Source organism: Lepidochelys kempii, chromosome 24 (assembly GCF_965140285.1).
Source record: "Lepidochelys kempii isolate rLepKem1 chromosome 24, rLepKem1.hap1, whole genome shotgun sequence".
Lineage (NCBI taxonomy): Eukaryota > Metazoa > Chordata > Testudines > Cheloniidae > Lepidochelys > Lepidochelys kempii.
In genome coordinates this window covers 11,311,807-11,327,015 of record NC_136403.1, presented here as the reverse complement: position 1 = coordinate 11,327,015, position 15,209 = coordinate 11,311,807, and positions in this window count along the sequence as shown.

Sequence of the window (15,209 nt, the reverse complement as noted above, 5' to 3'; positions counted from 1 at the left end):
TCTACTCCCAGGTGTTCAGAACATCACAGATGATGTCCTCAGCAGACACGTCTCACAGAGTTAATCCCTTTCCCTTTCACGAATGAGAGCTAGATACCCAAGTTCTCCATAGCATATTCCAGGGAGGGGACTGCCAGTGGTGGATCTCTGTGCCACCTCCAGGAACAGAAAGTGCCTCTTTTCTGCTCAAGAGAGGGCCTGGGCCACCGCTCCTGGGAGATGCCTTTCTTCTATCTTGGAGGAGGGGTCTGTCCTATGCATTCCTTCCAACACAGCTGATAGTAAAGGTGATGAATAAGATCAGACAGGATAGAGCCAACCGGACCAAGACTAACTTTATACCCTTACCAGCTTCACCTGTGTGTCCACTTGTGACATATTGGTGTGCAATCAAGACTAGTTGGGAGGCTGTGTCTCTGCAACCTTGCCCTGCAACCCTGGGTGCCTTACAATGCCTTTCTGAAGTAGCTCCCTCCTGGGCTGCTCACAAACAGCCTTCCAGCATGCGAGCCACACCCCGAGTGTTTGTGTGTAACTGCAGCCTGCCAGCCACACTTGGGTTACACTCTGGCTCTCACCAGCCTGGCTTACACTGCAGGGTGACCCCTCACACTCCCAGCCCCAGATTTTTCCCAGAAATGTATGTCCTGTATTGCCCAACCCTCTCCTGGACAGTATAAGTACATAACATCTGTTATTCCTTTAAGGGAATAATATACACCAGCTTACCACCTTAAATGGAGTTACCCAGACACTTTAACTTAAACACACTGGATTAAATAAAACAGTAAAACAAGTCAAGTTTATTAACTACAGAATGACAGCTTTTAAGTGAGTACAAGTAATGAGGCATAAAAGTCAGAAATGGTTACAAGAAAAATAAAGGTAAAAAACTTTCTATTGCCTAGCATAACAAACTATGTTAGATTCAAAGCAAAGTTTCTCACCACATGCTTCCAAGAGCATCACTGACCAAACTTTCAGGTCAGGACCCCTGCCCCAGAGGTCAATGGCTGTTTCTTTTGTCTTTTCAGGTGCAGAGAATAAGATGAGCAGGTGGAAGGTCTCTTGGGGTATTTGCCCCTCCTTTTTATAATTTCAGTCTCCCTTTGAAAAGCATTTCCAGCTGAGAACCAAGAGACTGGGGTCTGGTGGAGGAAGGAGACCGCATGCTGTTTGTTTGCTAAGGTGCAGGTCTCTTTGTTCCTGACCACATTTCTTGCCAAAGAATGGCCACTTTATAGGTGATGGCCCATCAGCTTTGTTGACACTTGGCTGAGGAATCATCTTGCCCTTTGTCTTTGAGAAACTGGTTTATTCAGTGCCCAGACTTATGTGGGAAACACACTTCAGTCATGATTTCAGCTTACGTTCATCATTTTACACATAATGTTGCAACATGCATTTTACCATGATATTACTGATGAGTAAGTTATGTTTTCAAGTGACACCTCAGAAGGCATGCCTTGTACGAAGATTAGTACAGAACTGTATAGGGTGTGTGAATACAGGGGTGCATAGCATCACACCAACCATCATTTAAACTCCTGACCATTACTCATCTCAGGTCACAGGATGCAGGTCATGTGCTTCATTCCAATCTAGCAGTTCTCTGCCTCAGGGCGTGGCTCCACAATGGTTCACAGGGTTAGAATCCCCCTGCTTTTTGGAAGTACAACAGGTGTTACTGAATGGTAGAAAGAGATCAACCCACACTAGTTACCTGCAGAAATGGAAGAGGCTCTTCCATAGGTGTTGTCATCGCTACCTCATGCCTGATTTTTGCCACTTTCAGTCTTCCTGGATTATCTGCTGGATCTAAAGCAGGGGTTCTCAAACTTCATTGCACCACGACCCCTTTCTGACAACAAAAATTGCTATACCACCTCAAGACAGGAACCTGAAGCCTGAGCCCTCCTGAGCCTTGTCGCCCCGGGCAGGGGGGCCAGGGCCAAAGCTAAAGCCAGAGCCCCACTGTTCTTGGCAGGGGGGCCAAATCCAAATCCCAAGGGCTTCAGCCTGTAACCTGAGTCCCCGCCAGCCCCCCACCTATGTTAGAGCAGGCAGTGGAGCTCGGGCTTTGGCCCTGGGCCCCAGCAAGGCTAATGCCAGCCTTTGGTGACCCCATTAAAATGGGGTCATGACCCACTTTGGAGTCCTGACCCACAGTTTGAAAACCACTGATCTAAAGAAATCAGAGTTATCAATTAGTTCAATTAAGGTCCATTTGGCCAAAATATCAGTCTTTCATCCTCTGGTGGAAGGATTTTCTATATTTGCCCATCAGCTGCCATCTAGGTTTATTAAAGGTTTGGGGAATCTCTATCCACAGATTAGGAACCCTACCCTGACCTGGGACCTCATCCTGGTACTCAATTAGTTTATGAGATCTTCAGTCAAACCTATGGCAACCTGTCCACTGTTGCATTTATCTATAAAATCAGCCTTTTTAGTAGCCGTCACATTGGCCTGTAGGGTTGAGGAGATTGGAACTTTGATGACAGACCTCCTGTTCATGGTGTTCTTTAAGGACAAGGTCTCTACACGTCCAAACCCTAAAATCTTACCTAAGGTTCTATCGGAGTTTCACCTCAGTCAATGCATTCATCTACCAGTATTTTTCCCAAAACCACATTGTTCCCTCTAGGAGTCCTGCTTACATACTCTGGCTGTTGGAAGGGTATTGGTCTTTCATTTAGATAGCAATTTAGAAGTCACCAAGACTCTTCATTTCCTTTGCGGATAGATCCAAGGGATCCTTCATCTCTACTCAAAGACTATCAAGGTGGATTTCTGGAGTGATAGCACATTCAACCAGATCACAGGCAACTTCTATGGCAAGCACATTCCTAAGAGATGGCAGAAGAACACATTGACCCCTCATAAGATAAGGAGTGAATGACAGGCTAATGGGTGACAATACTTTGTTCAAACTAGCAGGTACAAGAATAAGGATGGTAACTAACAACATCTGGAGTGTATACGTAACCTTGTTTGTAACAGTGTATAAAAGGAGAAGTCATAGGAGGGGTATCTTTATACTTGCTGAGGGGACAGCATTCTGGTGTGCTGACTGAGTTGGTACCATTGATATACAATGTTGTACCAATGTTGTTGTACCTGTAACCATTGAGCCAGCGGTCTAGTACTGTGCTTTGTTGACAATAAATCTGGCCGAGTACCTTTGCCACCAAACTGAGCCCGTGGTCTTTCTTTTACGAATAACTTGGACTCGAGGTCTGCTGAATTAACATGCTGCACTCTCTGCTCATGCAGCTGACATCAGAGTTCCAAGAACAGCAACAGTAACAGCAGTATAAATGCTGCAGCTTCAGCAACGGTCCACATTACTAACAACAACCAGTGTCCATTCAGCCTGTGGACACGCCCTATGCCTCCTTGCGAGAACACCAAGGCTATACAGGCGTGTGTGGCAAGCTGCCCTCAATTCCTTCTCCACCCAAACATCCGTTAAGGAGCAGTCTGAGCCCTGCTCTACACTAGGCTTTAGGTCGAATTTAGCAGCGTTAAATCGATGTAAACCTGCACCCGTCCACACGATGAAGCCCTTTTTTTCGACTTAAAGGGCTCTTAAAATCGATTTCCTTACTCCACCCCTGACAAGTGGATTAGCGCTTAAATCGGCCTTGCCGGGTCGAATTTGGGGTACTGTGGACACAATTCGACGGCACTGGCATCCCGGAGCTATCCCAGAGTGCTCCATTGTGACCGCTCGGGACAGCATTCTCAACGCAGATGCACTGGCCAGGTAGACAGGAAAAGGCCCGTGAACTTTTGAATCTCATTTCCTGTTTGGCCAGCGTGGCAAGCTGCAGGTGACCATGCAGAGCTCATCAGCAGAAGTGACCATGATGGAGTCCCAGAATCGCAAAAGAGCTCCAGCATGGACTGAACGGGAGGTACGGGATCTGATTGCTGTATGGGGAGAGGAATCCGTGCTATCAGAACTCCGTTCCAGTTTTTGAAATGCCAAAACCTTTGTCAAAATCTCCCAGGACATGAAGGACAGAGGCCATAACAGGGACCCGAAGCAGTGCCGCATGAAAGTTAAGGAGCGGAGGCAAGCCTACCAGAAAACCAGAGAGGCGAACGGCCGCTCTGGGTCAGAGCCCCAAACATGCAGCTTCTATGATGAGCTGCATGCCATTTTAGGGGGTTCAGTCACCACTACCCCAGCCATGTTGTTTGACTCCTTCAATGGAGATGGAGGCAACACGGAAGCAGGTTTTGGGGACGAAGAAGATGATGATGATGATGAGGTTGTAGATAGCTCACAGCAAGCAAGCGGAGAAACCAGTTTTCCCGACAGCCAGGAACTGTTTCTCACCCTGGACCTGGAGCCAGTACCCCCCAAACCCACCCAAGGCTGCCTCCTGGACCTGGCAGATGGAGAAGGGACCTCCAGTGAGTGTACCTTTTAAAATACTATACATGGTTTAAAAGCAAGCATGTGAAAGGATTAATTTGCCCTGGCATTCGCGGCTCTCCTGGATGTACTCCCAAAGCCTTTGCAAAAGGTTTCTGGGGAGGGCAGCCTTATTGCGTCCTCCATGGTAGGACACTTTACCACTCCAGGCCAGTAACACGTACTCGGGAATCATTGTACAACAAAGCATTGCAGTGTATGTTTGCTGGCGTTCAAACAACATCCGTTCTTTATCTCTCTGTGTTATCCTCAGGAGAGTGAGATATCATTCATGGTCACCTGGTTGAAATAGGGTTCTTTTCTTCAGGGGACACTCAGAGGAGCCCATTCCTGCTGGGCTGTTTGCATGTGGCTGAACAGAGATGTTCCCCACTGTTAGCCACGGGGAGGGGGGAGGGTTGAGGGGGTAGCTATGCGGTGGGGGAAGGCAAAATGCGACCTTGTAACGAAAGCACATGTGCTATGTATGTAATGTTAACAGCAAGGTTTACCCTGAAAGAGTGTAGCCACTGTTTTATAAAATGTGTCTTTTTAAATACCACTGTCCCTTTTTTTTCTCCACCAGCTGTATGTGTTTCAATGATCAGAGGATCTTCTCCTTCCCAGAGGCTAGTGAAGATTAGAAAGAAAAAAAAATGCACTCGTGATGAAATGTTCTCTGAGCTCATGCTGTCCTCCCACACTGACAGAGCACAGACGAATGCATGGAGGCAAATAATGTCAGAGTGCAGGAAAGCACAAAATGACCGGAAGGAGAGGTGGCGGGCTGAAGAGAGTTAGTGGCGGGCTGAAGAGAGTAAGTGGCGGGCTGAAGACAGGGCTGAAGCTCAAATGTGGCAGCAGCATGATGAGAAGTGGCAGGATTCAATGCTGAGGCTGCTGGAGGATCAAACCAGTATGCTCCAGTGTATGGTTGAGCTGCAGCAAAGGCAGCTGGAGCACAGACTGCCACTACAGCCCCTGTGTAACCAACCGCCCTCCTCCCCAAGCTCCATAGCCTCCACACCCAGATGCCCAAGAACGCGGTGGGGGGGCCTCTGGCCACCCATCCACTCCACCCCAGAGGATTGCCCAAAAAACAGAAGGCTGGCATTCAATAAATTTTAAAGTTGTAAACTTTTAAAATGCTGTGTGGCATTTTCCTTCCCTCCTCCACCACCCCTCCTGGGCTACCTTGGTAGTCATCCCCCTATTTGTGTGATGAATGAATAAAGAATGCATGAATGTGAAACAACAATGACTTTATTGCCTCTGGAAGCGGTGATTGAAGGGAGGAGGGGAGGGTGGATAGCTTACAGGGAAGTAGAGTGAACCAAGGGGCGGGGGGTTTCATCGAGGAGAAACAAAGAGAACTTTCACACCGTAGCCTGGCCAGTCATGAAACTGGTTTTCAAAGCTTCTCTGATGCGTACCGCGCCCTCCTGTGCTCTTCTAACCGCCCTGGTGTCTGGCTGCGCATAACCAGCAGCCAGGCGATTTGCCTCAACCTCCCACCCTGCCATAAATGTCTCCCCCTTACTCTCACAGATATTGTGGAGCGCACAGCAAGCAGTAATAACAGTGGGAATATTGGTTTCGCTGAGGTCTAAGCGAGTCAGTAAACTGCGCCAGCACGCCTTTAAACGTCCAAATGCACATTCTACCACCATTCTGCACTTGCTCAGCCTGTAGTTGAACAGCTCCTGACTACTGTCCAGGCTGACTGTGTACAGCTTCATGAGCCATGGCATTAAGGGGTAGGCTGGGTCCCCAAGGATAACTATAGGCATTTCAACATCCCCAACAGTTATTTTCTGGTCTGGGAATAAAGTCCCTTCCTGCAGCTTTTGAAACAGACCAGAGTTCCTGAAGATGCGAGCGTCATGTACCTTTCCCGGCCATCCCACATTGATGTTGGTGAAATGTCCCTTGTGATCTACCAGAGCTTGCAGCACCTTGCGGTTTATGTACTCGCCAGCTTGGTGCTCCGGTGCCAAGACAGGGAGCTGGGTTCCGTCTATGGCCCCACCACAGTTAGGGAATCCCATTGCAGCAAAGCCATCCACTATGACCTGCACATTTCCCAGGGTCACTACCCTTGATATCAGCAGATCTTTGATTGCGTGGGCTACTTGCATCACAGCAGCCCCCACAGTAGATTTGCCCACTCCAAATTGATTCCCAACTGACCGGTAGCTGTCTGGCGTTGCAAGCTTCCACAGGGCTATCGCCACTTGCTTCTCAACTCTGAGGGCTGCTCTCATCTTGGTATTCATGCGCTTCAGGACAGGGGAAAGCAAATCACAAAGTTCCATGAAAGTGCCCTTACGCATGCGAAAGTTTCACAGCCACTGGGAATCGTCCCAGACCTGCAACACTATGCGGTCCCACCAGTCTGTGCTTGTTTCCCGAGCCCAGAATTGGCGTTCCACAGCATGAACCTGCCCCATTAGCACCATGATGCATGCATTGGCAGGTCCCAGGCTTTGAGAGAAATCTGTGTCCATGTCCTGATCACTCACGTGACCGCGCTGACGTCGCCTCCTCGCCTGGTATCGTTTTGCCAGGTTCTGGTGCTGCATATACTGCTGGATAATGCGTGTGGTGTTTAATGTGCTCCTAATTGCCAAAGTGAGCTGAGCGGCCTCCATGCTTGCCTTGGTATGGTGTCCGCACAGAAAAAAGGCGCGGAACGATTGTCTGCCGTTGCTCTGACGGAGGGAGGGGCGACTGATGACATGGCTTACAGGGTTGGCTTACAGGGAATTAAAATCAACAAAGGAGGTGGCTTTACATCAATGAGCATTTCAGGCAGGACTTCACAGAGGGTTCCAATAAGAAATGGTGCACCTAAGTAATTGTTCTTATTGGAACAAGCAGGTTGGTCTGGCCTCTGATTGATACATGGCTAGATTTACCTCGCTGCACCTTCTCTGTGAGTGACTGCAGTGTGACCGAGAGGAATGAGTCCCCTAGATGGGGGAGGGGGGGAAGCAAATGAGTACAAAACAAATCTGGTCTATTTCTTGTTTTGATCCACTCCATCTATCTTTTACATCTTTGGCTGGCAGCAGATGGTGCAGAAGGACTGCAAGCCATCCACATCTCATGGCTGCTTGGCAGAAGATGGTGCAGTAGGACTGCTAGCCATCCTCATCTCTTGCCTGCCTGACAGAAGATGGTACAGTAGGACTGCTAGCAATCTGTATCGCCTGCCTGCTCACCATAAGACGGTTCAATAGGACTGACTGCAGGACTAAAGAGAATGACCTGGTCAAGTCACTTCTAATGTAGTCCCTGCACCCATGTCTGCCCAGGCGCTCCTGGCCGATGTGGCCAGGAGCACCTTGGACATGACGATGACGGCAACCAGTCCTACTGCACCGTCTGCTGCCACAAGGCAAGGGGTTGCTGCTGCTGTGTAGCAATGCAGTAGCGCGTCTGCCAGCACCCAGGAGACATACGGTGACGGTTACCTGAGCGGGCTCCATGCTTGCCGTGGTATGGCGTCTGCACAGGTAACTCAAGAAAAAAGGTGCGAAATGATTGTCTGCTGCTGCTTTCATGGAAGGAGGGAGGGAACGGGGGCCTGACGATATGTACCCAGAACCACCCGCGACAATGTTTTAGCCCCATCAGGCATTGGGATCTCAACCCAGAATTCCAATGGGCAGCGGAGACTGCGGGAACTGTGGGATAGCTACCCACAGTGCAACACTCTGGAAGTCGACGCTTGCCTCGGTACTGTGGAAGCGCTCCGCCGAGTTAATGCACTTAATGCACTTAGAGCATTTTCTGTGGGGACACACACACTCGAATATATAAAAACGATTTCTAAAAAAACGACTTCTATAAATTCGACCTAATTCCGTAGTGTGGACATACCCTGAGACAGAGAGGAAGGAGGGCAGGTAGTGGAGCACTCACAGGGACAAACGTCTTGAAGAACTGCAGTTACTGCACAAGGTGAGTCACCTCTTCTTCTTTGAGTAGTGTCCCTGTGGTTGCTTGAGAGATCTGTGTGTTTTTGTACTCTTGTCTCTGGTCAGGAATGTACTCACTTGGTTAGCTGAATCCTGGTGCGTTGCTATTTTGCCAAAGCCAGGCGTACTCTGGCTCACAGCCTACTGAAGAATGTACCAGTATCTGAAATATGTAGGGTGGCTACTTGGGCTTTAATGTGTATGTTTCTGAAATATTATGTCCTGATCCAAGCCATCAGATCTGATGCAGCCCGTGTTTCTGCAGTACTGACTTCAGTTCTGGACTCTATTCTGAAACTTCCTCCTCCATCTGGGGATACTGCTTGGAAGTCACTTGAAGTGAAACTTAGCTTAGGGCTCCAGCAAGGCCTACACCGCTAACTAAAAATCTCCGATGAAGGGCTTGAGAGGCGCATGTGCAACTGAGTTACCGCACAAAGTGAATAACCTTTTCTTGTCCCTGTGGAACATGAAGCCAATCCTTGTGATTCTGTACTTGGAACTCGAAGGCGAGTTGACTACCTGCATCATTCAGGATTTGGTGGATCTGGCTTGCAAACAGGTCATTGGGGAGCAAGGAACAGATGGAGGACATTGGACTGCTGTTGATCATCCCCTTCACACCCTTGAACATGAATCATAGAATCATAGAATATCAGGGTTGGAAGGGACCCCTGAAGGTCATCTAGTCCAACCCCCTGCTCGAAGCAGGACCAATTCCCAGTTAAATAATCCCAGCCAGGGCTTTGTCAAGCCTGACCTTAAAAACCTCTAAGGAAGGAGATTCTACCACCTCCCTAGGTAACGCACTCCAGTGTTTCACCACCCTCTTAGTGAAAAAGTTTTTCCTAATATCCAATCTAAACCTCCCCCACTGCAACTTGAGACCATTACTCCTCGTTCTGTCATCTGCTACCATTGAGAACAGTCTAGAGCCATCCTCTTTGGAACCCCCTTTCAGGTAGTTGAAAGCAGCTATCAAATCCCCCCTCATTCTTCTCTTCTGCACGCTAAACAATCCCAGCTCCCTCAGCCTCTCCTCATAAGTCATGTGTTCTAGACCCCTAATCATTTTTGTTGCCCTTCGCTGGACCCTCTCCAATTTATCCACATCCTTCTTGTAGTGTGGGGCCCAGAACTGGACACAGTACTCCAGATGAGGCCTCACCAATGTCGAATAGAGGGGGACGATCACGTCCCTCGATCTGCTCGCTATGCCCCTACTTATACATCCCAAAATGCCATTGGCCTTCTTGGCAACAAGGGCACACTGCTGACTCATATCCAGCTTCTCGTCCACTGTCACCCCTAGGTCCTTTTCCGCAGAACTGCTGCCTAGCCATTCGGTCCCTAGTCTGTAGCGGTGCATTGGATTCTTCCATCCTAAGTGCAGGACTCTGCACTTATCCTTATTGAACCTCATCAGATTTCTTTTGGCCCAATCCTCCAATTTGTCTAGGTCCTTCTGTATCCTATCCCTCCCCTCCAGCGTATCTACCACTCCTCCCAGTTTAGTATCATCCGCAAATTTGCTGAGAGTGCAATCCACACCATCCTCCAGATCATTTATGAAGATATTGAACAAAACCGGCCCCAGGACCGACCCTTGGGGCACTCCACTTGATACCGGCTGCCAACTAGACATGGAGCCATTGATCACTACCCGTTGAGCCCGACAATCTAGCCAGCTTTCTACCCACCTTATAGTGCATTCATCCAGCCCATACTTCCTTAACTTGCTGACAAGAATACTGTGGGAGACCGTGTCAAAAGCTTTGCTAAAGTCAAGAAACAATACATCCACTGCTTTCCCTTCATCCACAGAACCAGTAATCTCATCATAAAAGGTGATTAGATTAGTCAGGCATGACCTTCCCTTGGTGAATCCATGCTGGCTGTTCCTGATCACTTTCCTCTCATGCAAGTGCTTCAGGATTGATTCTTTGAGGACCTGCTCCATGATTTTTCCAGGGACTGAGGTGAGGCTGACTGGCCTGTAGTTCCCAGGATCTTCCTTCTTCCCTTTTTTAAAGATTGGCACTACATTAGCCTTTTTCCAGTCATCCGGGACTTCCCCGGTTCGCCACGAGTTTTCAAAGATAATGGCCAATGGCTCTGCAATCACAGCCGCCAATTCCTTCAGCACTCTCGGATGCAACTCGTCCAGCCCCATGGACTTGTGCACGTCCAGCTTTTCTAAATAGTCAGAGGGTGGCAGAGGGCCTTTCACCAGATTCAACATTTTGTTGGAGAGGGCTTCCACCTTCCAGTTTCCTGTCCCTGACTAATAGGTTACCAAAAATTCAAAGTGAGTGAAAAACTGATACCAGTGGATCTGACATTGGTTAAGGCCTCTAGCGATCTGTAGGTACTCCAGGTTCTTATGGTTTATTGGATTGGGAATTGGATTCCTTCTGCAAGATGGTTTCACCCCTCATAGTCCACCTTGATAACTGGTACCTCCTTGTTCTAAATATTGTAATTTTTCTCAGCAAGGGTTAGCTTCCAAGAAAGAAAGCACAGGAAAGGGGTGGGGTTGGTTGTGGAGGCCCACATGTTGCCATACTGCACCAATGGCAAAGTTCAAGGCACTGGCCTTGTTCCTAAATGGTTTAATGGGATCTGGGTCAATCAGGACAGGTGCCTAGGTGAATGCCCTCTATAGTCAATGAAAGGCCAAATGAACCTCCATAGACCAGGTGAACCAGGCCCCTTTTTGCAAGAATGCCACTATGGCTGCAACCATAGAGAATTCTTTAATAAACCACCTACAAAAATTGGCAAACCCCAGGAATTGCTAAACTATGCATACGTCCTTGGGTGATGCCCAGTTGATTATTGCTGCCACCTTACATAGGTCCATGGTAAATAACTTGGGAAAGACAATATATCCCAAGAATTCTACAGTAGCCTATCAAACTTGTATTTCTTGAGCTTTGCATAAATGTAATTTTGGCAGAATCTCTCCAAGACAGTGAGCACATGATAATTGTGGAGGGCCTGACTTTCAGGGAAAATGAGGATGTTTTTAAGAATAAATAATGAAAAATTGGTCTAGTATGTCCCTAAATATGTCATTTATGAAATACTGGAAAGTTGCTGGGGTGTTGCACAGCCCAAACAGCATGACCAAATGCTCAAAGCGACCATACCTGGTATGAAAGTCTCTCTTCCATTCGTCTCCTTTCTGGATCTTCACCAGGTTATAAGCTCCTTGGAGGTCCAACTTTATGAAGACCTTGGCAGAGCAGAGCTTTTGAACAGCTCATTAATCAGTGGTAAGGGGACGAGTTTCAGTTTGTAATCTTGTTCAGCACTCAGTAGTCCACAAAAGGCCAAAGCCTTCATCTCGATAAAGATTGTGGCCCCTCATGGGGATGTAGAGGGCAAATGAATCCCTTCTGCAAGTTTTTCTCTAGATAGGTCCAGAGTACTTGTAGTTTGGGTTCAGAGAAGGAGTAAATGCATCTGAAAGGAATCTCTGCTCCCAGATGGAGCTCATTGGGATGGGCATAGCCGTGATGAGGTGGTAAGGTGTTGGCTTTCTTTTTGTTGAACATGTCAGCATAAAGTTGATATTTAACTGGACTATCTCTGAATTCTTTGAAGGACCGAGTAAGCCATAAAGAGTTGCTGGTCCAAGGTCAGCTCTGGGAAACAGGATTGTCGGCAAGATGGGGAGTCAAAGCGTACTGTGCCTGACTGCCAGCAGACATGCGGGTCATGTGCAATGAGCCACAGGATGCCAGTGACAACATGCATGTGGTGCATGACTTAGCCCATACTGGAGGGTTTCTCAGTGGCCTCAAGGGGTAATTATCTCTAAGAAAGCTGTCTGGTGGTTGACCAATCCTATAGAAAGGCATGACCCATCTATGGACTTCACTAACTTGGAAGTCCTTGCACTGGGAGGAGATATTGTGTGCTTGGGCAAACTCCAGATCCATGAAATTGCCTGAGGCACCCAAGTCCACCAGCACCCTATAAGTTGGTGTTGGACATCACAGGGTGCTGGAGAGGGAGTTAAAGATGTGTTGGGTACTGACTGGCCATCACCAGGGCACTGGAGGATGAGTGTTGGTGTGGACTGTTGGGGAAAAGAGAAGGACACCAGCCCAGCTCAGACCTTCCTATTGCAGCTGGGGCTTGGTGTTTCCTGACCTGGGTGCAGATTGGACCTAGGCAGGGCAGCTTGACTTGGTGGCCTGCAGTATAGGCCCAATGTTCTGTGTCAATTCTTCTCCACATTGGAGAGGTGGGGCTGGACCTGATCGACTTGCATGTGTTTGGGAGATGGAGACAGGACGGGTGAGGGGGGTGGGGCAGAGCCATGAGGGCTGGCTGGAGCCAGGAGGACCATCTTTTTCCATGGCAGCATTTGGTCAGGTGGTCGTAAATCTTGATGCAAAGGTTGACTAAGGCATCCAGGCTGGATGCGGACTCCTCCTGTGCCAGTTCATCTTTAATACCATGGATGAGGCCGTGCCAGACATAATAATGCTGAGTGGCCTCATGCCACTCGATGTCCACTACCAAGTGCTTGGACTCTGGTGTCCCTGCCACAACCCCTGAAGAGTGACTTCCGCCATGTCCTCATGGCAGGGGTCATCAAAGATCGCTGCCTTAGCTCTGACAAAGTCCTCAAATTGTCCCAGACATGGGCTTGATTTTCCCAGGAGTGGAGGTGCCCAAGCCAGGGCCTCCATGGGAAGCAGGCTGACAATTAATCTCACCTGGGCTTGGTCAGTGGGATATGACTGTGGGCGTAGCAGAAACAGGAGCTGACACTGATTTAGATCATAGGGTTGCCAACCCTCCTGGTTTTCCCGGGAGTCTCCTGGAATTGGGCTCTATCGCCTGGAGGCTACTGAAGCCAAACCAGGAGAGTTTAGGCCGCTAAAAGTCTGTCGGCGCAACAGGACTAAAGTAGGCTCCCTGCCTGCCCTGGCCTCACACTGCTTCCAGAAGCAGCTGGAGTGTCCCTGCAGCCCCTAGGTGCAGGGGGGGCCTAGGGGTCTTCGTGCACTGCCCCCTCCCTGAGCGCCGACTCCACAGCTCCCATTGGCCAGGAACTGCAGCCAATGGGAGCTGCGGGGGCAGTACGTGCAGGCAGGGGCAGCACGCAGAGCTCCCTGTCCCCGCAGGGGCCGCAGAGATGTGCCAGCCACTTCCAGGAGCAGCACAGGGCCAGGGCAGACAGGGAGCTTGCCTTAGCCCCGCTGTGCCACCAACTGGGAGCCATCCGAGGTAAATACCTCCCAGCTGAAGCCTGCACCACTCACCCCCTCCCCCACCCCTACCCCCACCCCAGCCCTGAGCCCTCTCCCAGAGCCAGCACCCGAAACCCCCTCCAGCACCCCAACCCCCTGCCCAGCCCTGAGCTCCCTCCTGCACCCAAACTCCCTCCCAGAGCCTGTACCCTGCACCCACTCCCACACCCCAACCCCCTGCCCCAGCCTGCTGAAAGTGAGTGAGGGTGGGGTAGAGCGAGTGATGGAGGGGAGAGGGGATGGAGTGAGTGGGGCAGGACCTTGGGGAAGGGGCGGGGCAGGGGCGGGCAAGGGTGTTTGGGTTTATGTGATTAGATAGTTGGCAACCCTAACTTAGGAACCCACGAAATTTGTCACAATCACCATGAAGCTTGCCAGACAGAGGGAGCCGTTTGCAGGGGGCGGGGGAGGAGTTGATGGTGGCACAGCTGGAGCTTACAGGACATCATTCTGGGTCTGCAGGATGGCAGCTTGGGCCTGCAAAGTCTGTAGGGCTCCCACTCTGTCTGTCAGAGAGAGATTGGCCTTTGCAGGATCCATGCTCGCTGTTACAGCTCTAGTTCTCCTAGGGCTTGTGCTGGGGCTGAGCCAACTGTCAGTGACCAGGACATGGGCAGTCTGCCTAGTGCTCAGAGCAGGAGTCAGACCTAACAGCTGGAGCAGGCATCCGTAGCCAGGAATTGGAGCCCAGCTCAGAGCCAAAGTCAGAAATTGGAGCCGAGGGTCAGAACCAGGGCACCTGGAGTGAGACAGGGCAGGGGTAGGTCTGGGTCCAAGGCAGGGGCCTGCCTGGAACAACGCAGGAAACAAGCAGCTGCAGGAACTATCTCAGCTGTGGACAAATGCATTGAGCAGCCCATGAACCGCTACTGCTGCTGGGCAGAAGAGTCAGTCTGCCACTCTCCCCACCAATCAGGCAGGGTAGCCAACTAGGGAGCCCGCTACAGGCCAGCTGCGCTTGTTAGGTTGCCAGAGACTGGCTCTGCTGCAGGCCGTGTTTCCTGGCAGAGAGAGCCTCACCCTAGCATAGCCAATAGCCCAGTGGTTGGGGCCCTCAGCTGGGAGCAGGAGATGTGTTCATTCCTCACTCCAAATCAGGTAGAGCAGGTGTTTGAATGTGGCTCTCCCAGGTGAGTGTCCTAAATGCTAGGCTGTTGGCTACAACAGGCTGGGGTTTGTTTCCCTCTTTCATGAGAATGGGCGGACCTGGCTCAGGCACTTAACTCCTGCAGCGGGTTCACGGCTAAGACACCTGAGTAGAGAGAGGTGCCTCCATCCAGCCCATCAGCCAATGACCTAGGTCAATGGGAGTTAGGCGCCTACATCCCTTTGTGGATCTGGGCCCTAAATCCCATCCCTTCACACTTTGCTCCTGGCCAGCTTAGGGGGCTCCCTGCTCAGCTTGCGGGTGTCAGAGGATCCCCTCCTTTGGCGCCCAACTCTCCCCATGCATTGTACGGGCAGCCTGGGTGCACAGCTCAGCACTGAGGATCCCAATGTGCAGCAGGGTGCCGAGGAGTTCAGCATTGC